At 46.1% G+C, this 13,502-nt stretch overlaps 1 protein-coding gene across 2 annotated transcripts in view; it reads left to right on the top strand.

Moving 5' to 3' along the window:
- The window catches only part of PFDN4 (prefoldin subunit 4), a 54,303-nt gene that overhangs the window by 19,760 nt on the left and 21,041 nt on the right, over window positions 1-13,502 (top strand). The window contains exon 5 of one of the 2 annotated variants that reach the window (XM_053247194.1): window positions 12,281-12,629. The exons of the other annotated variant lie outside the window; for it this stretch is intronic. The gene's annotated coding sequence lies outside the window, so the exon portion shown is untranslated. Of the gene's footprint in view, window positions 1-12,280; window positions 12,630-13,502 lie in introns of those variants that run through there. 2 annotated transcript variants of the gene reach the window in all.

Raw genomic sequence — 13,502 nt, 5'->3', positions numbered from 1 at the left:
GTTTGACCCTTGTCTACTTGGGGGTGGTGCTTCTACGAGGGAGAGTGCGGTGATTGCCTCAGATTTAGGAAGGGGTGTGGGGGGCAAATGCCGGGCTCCGCCACCAGGAGTAGTACTCTGCCATTCACTGCCCTTCCTTGCCCCACAGGGCCATGTTGTTCATTCCCCCCACCCCTCTGCTTGAGCTAGCAATGCCCTGGCATCAGTGTCTGGCTTGGTGGCCTAGTCTGCGTGTGTTTGTGTAACCGTCTCCAATTTCTCCCAGAGTCCACGCTCCAGAGACCAACACGGAAATCAATTCAGAGGCAAATTTAATTATTCAAAAGGTTTAAATAATCAATGCAAACAAATATGTGTGTTATACATATAATAAATGTACGTATTTAAAAACAAAGCCCCAATTCCTGCAAAAGGTGGCTGTTCATGAGGGTAAAGGTAAGAGGAAACCATGCACAAGAGTCTCTCAAATCATGTAGTCCCCAAAATGGTTGAAGCAGCAGATCCTCCCATTTCTCTGCTGTTCTTAGGCCCGAGTCCCTGGCTCCTGGTGGTGACTGGCTGAATGAAGGGTGCTTGAAAGCAGAAATCTGCTGCTCTCTCCTTTTCAATAGTTCTGATTTTGCCTTGTCTCAGTCTCTTTCTTCCTATCTTAATTTCTTCTCTCAAGATCTCCTTTTTCCTCACACAGTCTCTCGGAATCTTTCTCTCACAGACTGTCCTACAGCAACCTACCGAGGCAAAAAACCCCACCCCAATTCAACTCACTCCACATCCAACAGAGGTGTGTGTGCACACACACTTGCATGCCACTGCTATTGCCTTGGCAGTGTGGCCTGAAAATGCTGAGCTCTCACCCACAGTTCAGGAGGGTGCTACATGGCCTTCACCACAGGCACTAAAATGTCTTGGATCATCCCTGTAACTACTACCTTACTTATTACTAGGAGAAGATTCTGCAAGTATTCTTGAGCTTACCCACATTGTCTTCATAATTTCCTGTCCCCCAGCCCCCGCACACACAAACACTTGTAGAAAGTAGAAGCAAGACTCCACTAACTAGCTCAAACTTTTTCATTAATCATCAAAAAGCACAACTGGATTGTCTTTGGAAACACCAGAGCAATAAATCAGCACCAAATAAGGATTATTAACTGCTGCATGCAAAGGCACTCTTTGAAACTGGTGGAAGAAGATAGCATGCTCAGTATTGGCTTTTTTGAAATTAGCACTTGAGGGTAAACTAATAAAACTTGCAGTTGGATTCCAGTTTGGGTATCTTCAATCTTTGTTGCTCAATAAGATGATTAAAAATCTGAGCAGAGGAAGAAACTCTGGATGTATGTTTTCAAAAGGCAGACATTAAATGGATGCACGGGTCTGGTTCATCAAATGTGTGTGCCTTCCCAAGACTTGGTGAGTGGCAGTTGAATGTGTGGGTTGAACACCTTGAAAATCCGAACACAATGAAAAGTATCGCATTTGAAATTTTGGCTGCCTTTGCACATAACGCCAAACCAGAGTTGTACGAGCCAGAGGTTTCATTTCATGGTTATCTGAATGTGTGGAATTGCAATTTCATCACAAAAGTGACCCGTGGTTTTCGAAGCAAAACTGTAATTTGAACCTTTGGTTTGTAGTAAGTTTTGCTGTTCCAGCCTGAGGTTTGAAGACAGCATCATGTCATCCGAATTCCGCCACTGCTGTAACCTGTGTTTTGTGCTGTGGCTGCTGCCAAAACCATAGAGAGGGGGCTAGAACAGCCCAGAAACATGCCAACTCTATGCCTGCTACACTTCTCGCAGTCCACCTTTCCGGTCACTTGCTCCGCCCCCTGCTGTCTTTGCACTCCTCCTGTCCAGCAACAGGGGAACAGAAGTGTTTTGGAGGTTCCTGGATTGCTTTGACCACGTTTACCATCACAAGAGCTTTCTTTGTCACAGTGAACCAGACTCCAGGATCCTTTGGAGTCAGGCAGTATGTAAATTAAATAAATACACATATTGTCTCCTGGGAAGTCGTCATGATCCCTTCCCGGAGTAACAGAAAAATAGTGCCCCTCTCCATCACCCCATTAGCAGTAATTGTGCTTGTGCAGGACTGTTTGTCTGTGGGGCTCTTGCGAGGGTGGCAGTACAAGTGGTGTGAGGCAAAGGCTTTAAATGCCATTTAAAAGGGTTTAAATGCCCTTTACCTGCCAAGGCCATGCCAAAAAGGCATGATCACGCAGCTCTAGGACAACTCTCTGCGGGACACCTCAACACGGCCGACTCACTACAGGGACAACTTAATGTGAATCTCCGGCAAACACTTCAAAGCAGCTCTCTGCTCTCTCTTCGTTCTCCAACAAACCTGATAGTGGCCCGCACTTCAGAACAGTTCCCTGCTCTCTCTATAGGGATGGGAAGTGCGCTCCTGTCAGGATATGCTGGTACTCATGCAGCTGAGCTTGGGTCTAAGCCTCCTTGATTTGAATTTCTGCATTAGGACAAAAAGGGTTTGGAGAAGCGAGCCAGGTGCAGCTTTGGATATGCCAGTATGCATGCATCTTGGCTCTGCATATTGAAAATGGGCATATCTCCAAGCATCCTTCCTTAAGATTCCTTCCTTAATATTATCTCCCTGCATTTCAATGCCGTTTTTAAAACTTGATGTCCTGGGCTCTGCATATTGAAAGCTGGCATACCTCTGCATATTGTTTGCTTGAAGTTTATAACAGTTTTTACGCAAATGATTTGTATGCAAACTCTATGATAATGGGGGGAGGGGTTATATTCATGCAGTTATATGGGCCTGTAAGTGGTGGTGGTTTGTTTAATGTGGCTACTTATTGATTACTAGAAAAATGCTAGTCTACTCCCATGTTGGACCAAATATTTTCATATAACTGTGTATGGGTTTGTCTACCTTTTTTGTAAGCTACCTTCTGATGTATTGTATCCCAGAGGTGGGAGGAGACATCCTATTAAACTCAAATTCAAATAAAGTAATAATTGCATGTCCACTGGTTGCTGGCAGGAGCTGGAAATTTGCATTGAGTTGTCCCTGAAGTGAGTCAGCTGTGTTGTGGTGTCCTGCAGTGAGTTGGCTGCAGAGAGTTGTCCTGTTCCCTGATCTCACTGAGCATTTCCCCTTGAAGATCATAGCCAATGGCTGCCGCTCCTGTGCTGTGCTGACACCTTGCCCACAGTCTGGTGACGTGAGCACCACGGAGATTGCTAGGACGCGGCCTTGGTGGACCAGGAAGAGGCAAGGACTCCTCTGTCCTGAAACTGGAGGTTGCCCAACCCAGTTTGGAAGATCACCTGTGGGACAATTCCCAGGTTCAAGAATTAATCTCAGATTCATCAACCTGTGGTTTAACGCTGTGTCCAAAAGGGCCCAATGTGTGGATGCATGAAAACTCCATCTGTGATAGTCCATTCACAACTGAAACATCCTGTGATGTCATGAGGTGATGAATATGTATGAGTGAACTTGCCTACAATGTCCCATATTCCAAAGAAGGGTATAAAATGCCTCTATATCTGTTAGGCTAGATTGTGAATGTCTTTTATGTTCCTGAAGTGTTCTAGAACAGGGCTTATCAAATATGGATCCCCAGCTGTTGTTGGACTACAACTCCCATCATCCCCAGCCACAATGGCCTTTGGCTGGGGAATATGGGAGTTGTAGTCCAACATCTGGGGACCCACATTGGAGAACCCCTGTTCTAGAACATGGGAAGATAGAACAGGTTAATTGCCACAGATGGAACGTCTGTTACCCAGTGCATGTAATCAAAGGTCAAGTTATGCAAAGCATGTGTGAACCAAGCCAGAAACAACACATATTTACCGGAATAAAAGACTAGGAGGCGATTCTCGCAATCACCAAAAAGGAGGCTAAGAGAGCCTAGCCCGCTTTCTGGCGACTGAGAACCACTGGGCTCGCAGGCGAGCCTGGTTGCTCTCAAGCGGGTTACCCACTTGCAAAGCCCTCCCCTAAGCCCAGGTTAGTGAAGCGAGCGCTCCGCTAACCTGGGCTCTACGACCGTGTGTTGCCTACGTGTGTTGATCGTGTGTTGTCTACGATCGTGTGTTGCTGTGGCGTGGCTCCGTGCTGCAGCAACTCACGAGGAGACCCCCAACCGGGAGGCTAAAAAGCAGCCTCCCGGCTCAGGGGTCCCTCCAGCATGCTCTGTGCACATGTGCAGAGCATGCTGGAACTTCCGGGGGGCACGCAGCCCCTGCTGGCTCTTTGACGGAGCTGGCAGTTGTGTGGGTGGCCGATCTGGTTGCCTGGGGAGGGCTCAGTGATCGTCTGCGGGGAGAGCGGGCTTAGCCCTTCTGGTAAATACTGGCATAAACTTCATTTAACCTATTTTTAAGGGGGTTGTCTTAAATTCATGGTCATCTTCTCTTGGCTAAATATAGTACTTGCAGATCTAATGAGCTAGCTCTCTTTTTTAGTTCCCCCTGCCTTGTGCGGGCTGTTTAGGGAGAGTTTCTAAAGGCCCAGCATAGGTTGGTGTCTGTTTTTTGGTCTCATTTGGATCTTTAATCATTTATATTGAAGAACCTTGTTCATTTATACAGAATCCTATATGGAGGGAAACGCGTCCTTACAAAGGCCGATATCCTGACTCACACTGCACTTGTGCAAAGGTCAAAGTTGTGCTTCTGCAAGAGGATTGTATCGCTGCGCTAAATCACAGAGGTTTCTGGAACTGCGCTCTTTTCAAAACATACAAGATATGTCACAGGTAGGGATGTATGAGCTGGCTGTTTGGCTGGTTTGGTTTGAATCCGGACTGGATTAGAACCAAACAGTCCTGGTCTGGTCTTCGGTTCGGCCAAACTGGGCCCGGTCCAGTTTGGCCATCGAACCGGTTCGTGGGCTGATTCGGGGGGGGGTATATTGCAAAGGGGAATCTGGCGAGAATTCCCCTTTATACGTAAAGGGCAGTCCCTATAGTAATGTGTGAGGAGGGGGAGAGAAAAGGTTCCTTTAATATTGAGGAGGCAGGGATGGTGGTGGAGACTTCAGCGGTGGGGACGGGCTTGTTTACTAGTACAACAGTAGTCTGGAATGCAAGCTCTAGGCAGTGCAACTATTTATTTATTTGATTGATTGACTGATCCATTGATTGATTGATATACCGCCTTCCAAAACTAGCTAGCACAACAGCCTTGTGCTAGTGCAACATTAATCAGGATGTTGCCTAGTGTTTTGGAGCATGTGGTAAGTCAATTACGCACTGTTGGAAGAAATGTTTTCTTCTGTCTGTCCTGATCCTCTTCCCAATCCATTTCACTGAGTAATCCCAAGCCTAGTATTACAGCATTTGCCATTCCTTTCTGTTTCTCTTTTTGGAATTGTGTATCTACTGCAATACTTGTTATTTGGTTCTTTAAATCTTGCATATGATTATTTAAAAATATTTAATTTTGTTTGTAAGCTGCTCTGAACCCCTCAAGAATGAGGTGGACGAGTTTTAAACTTCCTAAGCAAATTAATAGGATGAGAGGAGAACATTCATCTAAGGAATCAACGTCCATCTAATATCTCTACATCATGCCGAGTTGTATAAGTTTGTACAGCCTTTCTCATCATTGGGGTGTGGCTTCATGGTCCTGAATGACTCATTGCCTGTCTGCAAGATTAGAAGAATCAAAGCTAAGTTTGCAAAATTATTGGATATATGTAGCTATATGTAATATATCGACATATAATCTGTCAGCACAGCAGACCACGTTTATTTGATCAGAAATAAATCTTCCTCTTGACTTAAAAGTGCAATGCAATCACACACGCTTGCTGATTGGATGTCTGTCACTTCAAACATCATGCTCGTAAAATCAGACACCAAAAATTTAGCCAGTGGCAATGATTAATTCAAGGAGGATGTGAGTGATTGTGGGTTGTTGTTGTTTTTAACCACATGCTGCTACTTGGCTTGTTGCCTGAGAATGCAGAAGCATGCAGGCCTGAAAATAGACATTAGCGTACCAAGTGAAAGTGAAATGCCACTGGATGATGGACATCTCCTTCCAATGCATGCAAAATTGGTGCTAAGCACTGTTAACAGCTGCTCAATCTCAGTGCAATAATAAATTAAGGGAGCATTGTACTAACAAGCAGTGATATCACATACTTCCCAGGCCGTGCATGCTAGATTTTTTTTAAATTAGGTGTGTGGGGCGAAAGAACGCCCATTGGAGATAAAATAAAGATGCTGTTTCATTGGTTCCCAGCACAGCCAACATGAGAACCACCCATGTTTCACTGGGGCATAGAATGATGCTCAGCATTCTTTCTTGTCCATCAAGATGCTTTTTTAAAAGGAGGGTGGTGGTCATGAGGGAGTCAGGAAAGACTCCCCCTAGGAACTAGCTGTGAACCAGTTGTTGGGTGTGTGTGGATGCAATCAGAATAAAATCAGACATCATAGAATGGGAAACCACCTGGAGTACATTTCACTGGCTTTTGCTGAAAATAAAGCCTCTGGATCCCTCTGCTTTTGGAAAGCCTGTTCCCTTCTATGGAACTTTTGACAAAGAAACAGCAAGCGAAGTCTTGTGGTTAAAAGATGACCACCCTATAAGGTAGTAGGTCAATATAATCTCCATCCTGCAGATCAAGGTGCTGAAACTATACACAGAAAGGTGACGTTTGAACCTAATATTTCATTTAGTTCAAACTTTACTTCTGGCTAACATACTGTGCAATGTTCTATCTGCCTTGTAATGGAATGTGTGTGCTGTTGCACAAGGGCGCTCTTGCGCATGATGGGCAACCATTAGTCCAGTGGCCATCCATCATGCAACTGTGAATTTTTGGGGTATCGCACAACAGCACACTTGTGCACCTATGCATACATTCCATTACCAGGTAGATGGAACTCTGTACAGTGTGTCAGTATGGATGCAGTCAACCTAAACGTTTGGCAGGGGGTTGCCAAAAAAGTAGTGGCACCAGTTTATCTAGCCTCCATCAGCCCTAAGTGCAAGCAACATTAATTTGGAAAAAAGAAGAAGCGTGTGTGTGTGTTAGATGGGGCAGGACCCCTCTGGTCCTCCCCCCCCCCCCGCTCACTTCATGGCTATGGGTCTTTGTCAGCCTCTGTTCTTATAGTTCCAGCATCTCCGTTTGCAGGATGGGAAGGATGAGTGGGAAAAAGTATGTAAAATGCTCTAAATGGTCGGGTACCTTGGTTTCTAAAGTACTGCCTTTTCCTGCATAAACCCACTGAACAATTAAGCTCTTTCCCAGAGGCCTTTCTCTGTGTCCCTCTGCTGTCAGAGATTAGGCATGTAGTTACTGGAGAAGGGCCTTGTCTGTAGTGGTGCCCAAACTAAGAGTTTATGACATGTTTGCCTGATGACATCTTTGCTATCTCACTAGGTGGATTCTGTCCTGTTCTCTTATGTCTTTCATGCCTTGTAATGGTACTGGAGATCTTTTTCATTGCCTTTTACCAGCTTGGACTTTTTACCTGCTGGTTTGGGGCAGCAGGGAAGTACCTTGCCTAGGGAGCAAGAGGTTGCTGGTTCGAATCCCTGCTAGTATTTTCCCTAGACTATGGAAAACACCTATATCAGGGCAGCAGCGATATAGGAAGGTGCTGAAAGGCAACATCTCATACTGCACGGGAGGAGGCAATGGTAAACCCTTTCTGTATTCTACTAAAGAAAACCACATGGCTCTGTGGTTGCCAGGAGCTGACACCGACCCAACGGCACCACTTTACCTTTTTTCTTGTATCCAATATCCATATCTATCCAATATGTTTTTTTCAATCTTTTTTATTGTTCGTTTTATTTTTAAAGCTTCAATACCACATGTTTTTTCAAAAAGAAACCAGATTGCCCTGCAGAATGTACGTAGACCAGTGGTGCCCAACTTGGGGCTCTCCAGATGTTGCTGAACTAACCCATTTTGTCGTTGGAGATGATGGGAGTTTTAGTTCAGCAACATCTGGAGGGCCCCAGGTTGGCAGCCACTGATATGGACAATGCACCCAGTATTATTCTGATCTCATTACGGTGCATTTCCCCAACATTGTTGCCAGCAGCAGGAATGAGGAAGCCTGACGGGCTGGTCACTGGTCCCCCCATCATACATTCACCCCTCCTGGCCGTGTTCCCCCACCACCACCAGCATCAGGAGCACCACCAGCACCACATGACATTTGCATGTTGGACATGAGTGTGAAGATGCTCTATATGGATTCAGCTGTTTGCTCGTATGGCTCCTTCCCACATCCAGGAACGCTGGTCACCTCATGGGTCTCAGAACCATGGCACAGCCCTGCACAGGCATTGCTGTATCTGCATGCAGCTCCCCATCCTAATGTCCAGTGCGTGGAGGTCAAGGGGCATGGCCAGTTGGTGCAGTCCAATTTCCCCCTTGTGCTCCCATGACACATGGAAGGGGAAGAGGGAATGCGATATGAGACTCCCATTTTCACTGGCAACCCTAGTCCTATTCATATGGTCATACATACAGTCTGTGTACATAGGAACATAGGAAACTGCCATGTACTGAGTCAGACCATTGGGCTATCTAGTTCAGTACGGTCTTCACAGACTGGCAGCGGCTTCTCCAAGGTTGCAGGCAGGAGTCTCTCTCAGCCCTATCTTGGAGAAGCCAGGGAGGGAACTTAGAACCCTCTGCTCTTCCCAGAGCGGTGGCTCCATCCCGTAAGGGGAATATCTTGCAGTGCTCACACATCAGATCTCTCATTCATATGCAACCAGGGTAAACCCTGCTTAGCTAAGGGGACAAGTCATGCTTGCTACCACAAGACCAGCTCTTCTCTCCCAGCATATACACTTACAGATCTGTGTGCACATACAGTCATCCACTGTACTGAATTCAGTGCACATACAGGAGTACACTTCCTATCTGTATCCTGCATTTGAGGAGGCCTGTGTCCAGGCTCACTTTAAAAAAAATGAGTGCATCCGCACTCATTTGCACAAAAAACGTATACATACACAGGCACCTGTGCACATGCACAATACAATATCTGAACAGAGAATCTGTGTGTGTGATCAATGTGTCATTTTGCCCTAAATGCTGGCCCCAATCCAATGCAGGGTTAAGTGCTCTTATGCCCATTTGAAAGAATGGGAGGAAGCATGCTTAGCTATACTGAACCGGGGCCTCTAAGGAGGAGGATGATCTTAGGAGACCAACTTTGCAACAGGGCAAGCAGCTTCATTAGCCTTTCTTGAACCAATGACTCAGATGAAGGAGAGCAGGCCTTTTCAAAGACTGCTATTAGCGCCCAATAAATAATTCATAGAGCACCGTTTAGCAGGCGCATTTGGAGTCACAAATTGGCTGTGAAAAAGTGAGTGTGATCTTTCTCCAATGGATTAATTATTCAGGATGTCACCAAATCATTCTCTTGCTCCTTCCTGTCCGTTTCCTTGCAAATATCCAATAACTAGGCAGTTTGGATGCTGTGGGTCATGCTGCTTGGATGGCATTGATTGGTTCACACCTGAATAGCACAGCGGCCCTCTCAAAATCAAGTCTGGGAGTCAATGCTCATGATTTCTAATCTGATATTCAATTTGTGTTCCATGTTAGGAAATCATGTTTTCTTCCAGCATTTTCTTTTTCCCTTTCAAACTCAGCACGCCTCGTAAGTAAACTCAATTTGTAGAAACAAAGCCATGGAAACAAAACTCATAAAGAGACAAAAAGAAACCACTCATTTATTGGATTAAGAAGGAATGCATAGGTATCCTTAAGGGGGTACCCTTAGATTACCCATACTGGATTCCATAGGTGCTTATGCCCTTGTTCTTCTATTGAATAAGAATGGCCAGTCATATCCTTCATGCAGTGGCCAATAACCTCACTAATGTTGTGGTCTAGCAAACGAATGGTGTGTATAGCAATGGAAGTTGTGCTGCTTGCATAGGGGGAAAACAATTTTCACCTGTCCACCCTCCCCTTAGAAGCAGGTCCTTTTAGATCTCTTAGTGGCTTTCAGTATTATCGACCATAGTATCCTCCTGGATCATCTGAGAAGGTTGGGAGTGGGAGTCACTGCTTTGCAGTGGTCTACCTTTTGGGCAGATTCTAGATGGTGTCACCTGGAGACTGTTGTTTTCAAAACATGAACTTTTATGTGGCAGAAGGAACAGGTATGCAGTCTGGGAGTACTTCTGGATCCAAACCTTTCCCTGGTGTCTCAGGTTGAGGCAGTGGCGAGAGGTGCTTTCTATCAGCTTTGGCTAATACAGCTGAATCCATTTCTTGAGAGAACAGAACAGTAGTACATGCTGGGAGCCTCCAGAAGTCCAGAAACTGCAGTTGGTACAGAATGTGGCAGCCACATTGGCCTCTGGGTCATCTTGAAGAGACTATATTACTCCTATATTAAAGGACTACACTGGCTACCAATAGGTTTCTGGGCAAAATACAAGGTGCTGGTTCTAACCTATAAAGCCCTAAGCAGCTTAGGCCCTGGGTATTCAAGAGAATAAGGGTCTACACATGATCCATATGTAGATCCAAAATGGGGTCTGCGGGGAGAGCGGCCTTGACCCACTCTCCCCACAGACAATCAGGCAGTCCTCCTTGGGCAGCTGGATTGGCCGCCCAGATGATTACTGGCTCCATCACGGAACCAGTTGGGGAGGCGGGGTTCAGGAGCTTCCCGGCCCCCAGAGGTCCCGGGCGAGTGCACAGGGCATTCTGGGGAGCCCCCCAACACTGGGAGGCTTGTTGTAGTCTCCCCATTGGGGTGTGTGTGTGTGCTCTCATGAGTCGCTGCAGTGTGGAGTCGTGCTGTGATAACACACGATCCTGTAACCCACTTTTGGGGCACTCTCGTGCCCGAAACTCATATTAAGCGACGGACTCTGTAAGCGGGCTTACCACTGAGCTGTCTCTGGGAGCCACATGGCTCCTGTTGCTGCACACGAGCAGCAGGAACTGGGCTGGGCTTCCTTAGCCCAGTTCCTGCTGCTTGTGAGAATAGCCTCCATGTCTTCTTCCCCATGAGCCCCATCGCCCATTGAGATCATAAGCCCCACTGAGGGCTCCGGCTGCTCCAGACCCACTAGCCCCACTTTTAAGCAAACTTGTTGTTCCCTTAACCTCGGCAGGCAATCAGCTGGGCAATCGCCACCAGGTTGAACCTTCCACCTGGCATGCCGCCATTCAGCAGAGAGCTGAGGGGAAGGAGCGGCCAGACCAAGTGGCACTTGATACCAAGCTCGTGGTGTGGGGCATCCTGGGATGCGAAAGGGGGAAGTCCTCCTGCTCCCAACTCTTGCTGTCACTGCTCTGCCGCTCATGTGGGTGTGCGGCACAGCAGAGGGCGGCACAGCCACCACTCATCTGCTGGGGGAGCCGCTGCCTTCCCCACAGCCCTTGGCAAGGGTGGCCGAAGGTCGTGTGCACCACCTTACTGTCTTCTCTGCTGCATTCCAGGCAGGGTTTCACTGTCCTCCCAGCAGGGGTTTTATTGCTGCGGCTGCTGCTTCCATCAACCAACTTCCTGTACACACACACACACACATCTCTATACACATAACTCTAAATAATATATTTACAGCTTTAAGCACATCTAAATAACACCTTTAACATCACTGAAAAATGCAAGCCATAACAGCTCTCCCTTCCTTCAAATCGCCACCACCCATTCTTTCCTCAGTTCTCTGCTTTTCAAGCGTCTGCCTACTTTGTCTGATTCCCTTTAGCAACCCTGTTTCTTGACCAGCCTTGCTAGTACTCCTCGCTCCTTCTCCCCTTAGCATACTGCCCCTTCACATCTCCACGACATTGCTTTGGAATTCCTTCCATTGTTCCTTTCTTGCCTCAGTTCTCAATCTCTTACTCTACCTTCATGTTCCTCTTAGTCTATTGCTTACTTTGCAACATTCCTGCAGCTTCCATGCTTCTGGCCTCCCTTTTTATTATCTCCCCTACCTTCTAGAACCTTCAAAGTCCTCAGCCTTTAATCTTGTGAACTGAGTCACAAGACATTGAGAGGGGGTGTTGGGAGTTAAGGATTTAAAGTGTGAGATTTAAATCTTGGCTGAACTGACTACTCCCCCTCCCTTCTCAGAAGCTGGACTGCAAACTGCTTTGTTCTCTATCAACATTCTGAGGCTTCATACCAGTTCAGCCAGGCAGTGTAGATTTCATTCTGCCACAAGCACAGTAGAATACAAGTGAGAGGTTTTTTGTGGGGGTCGAGTCAGAGAGTTGCTTAACTATGTCAACATTAAAAAAAAGTGGCCCATAACTCAACATAGAGGATTTTCTCTTTTAGGCAAGATGTTCTTTGCAAAGCTTATTCCAGGAAGACTGGGAATGAAATGACTGCACAACAGAACACAGAAGAAACAAGCATATTATACGCTGTGCAACATGGAACGAGATAAGCTTTTAGACATCCACACAGTTAAGGTAAACAAGGCTAAAAATAACCCTGGAGCGGGAAACAAATTGAGCAGAGAATGTGATTATATCTAATTTCCATGGACTTCATGTCATCTTGCACTCTCAATGTTGTTACCACTTTAGCAGAATAATAACTATGTTGTTCTTGTCTGATCATTTGTTTCTCCTGCCCCACAGAACAGTTTGAGGCAGAAATAAAAGTGGAGTGAAAATGGAAATGTCTTGAGTCCTTTCACCATAAACTGTCAGGGTCAGGCAGGGACCATGGGCTGTTGTAACCGGATCTACTGGTGTGTTCTTGGGACTAGGCCAGGTTGATGCAGGAATTGGGAGCATGTGCTTGACACGGGCTACACCAGAAGAAGGGTAGACTCATAGGCTCATATACTGGGCAATGCTCAATGTGCTGCAGCATCTTCCTAATTATTATTATTATACCACCCTTTGTCCTAAGATCTCAGGGTGGTTAACAAGATAAAAACAATAACATTCAATAAAAGCAGCATAAAATCAAAACAGATGCAGCTAAACATTTTAAAAGAGCAGGGCCAAAAAGCTCATTGGCCAAAAGCCAGAATGAAAAGGGCAGTCTTCACTATTCTCCTAAAGACTGGGAGAGAAGGAGCCATGCAGATCTCAGCTGATACAAGTTGAGAAAATGCACACTTGCAGAGATACCAACATTGCACAAGAGACTATCGTAGCGTGTTTGCATGGCCATTAATTTTTGTAGAGTTTTGAAGAAATTCTGCTAAAAGCTCCCTTGAAGCTTAACATAAGAAGAGCCCTTCGGAATAAGACCAGGAATCCATCCAGATCAGCACTGTCCTTCTAACAGTAGCTACCCAGATGTCTAATAGGAACATAGGAAGCTGCCTTATTTCGAGTCAAACCATTGGTCAATTTAGTTCAATATTCTCTACACCTGGGATTCTCAGTGTTGGGTCCCCAGATGTTATTGGATTTCAACTCCCATAATCCCTCACCAAAGGCCACTGGGGACCCAACACTGAGAATCCCTGCCCTACAATATGGTAGACAACCTTGGCTTTCCAGGGCGCTTTCCAGACTAGACCCTACAACAGGGTCAG

The sequence above is a fragment of the Hemicordylus capensis genome, chromosome 4 (genome assembly GCF_027244095.1).
Source record: "Hemicordylus capensis ecotype Gifberg chromosome 4, rHemCap1.1.pri, whole genome shotgun sequence".
NCBI lineage: Eukaryota > Metazoa > Chordata > Lepidosauria > Squamata > Cordylidae > Hemicordylus > Hemicordylus capensis.
Note: the sequence above shows the minus strand (reverse complement) of the source record. Positions and strands in the feature narration are given on the sequence as shown.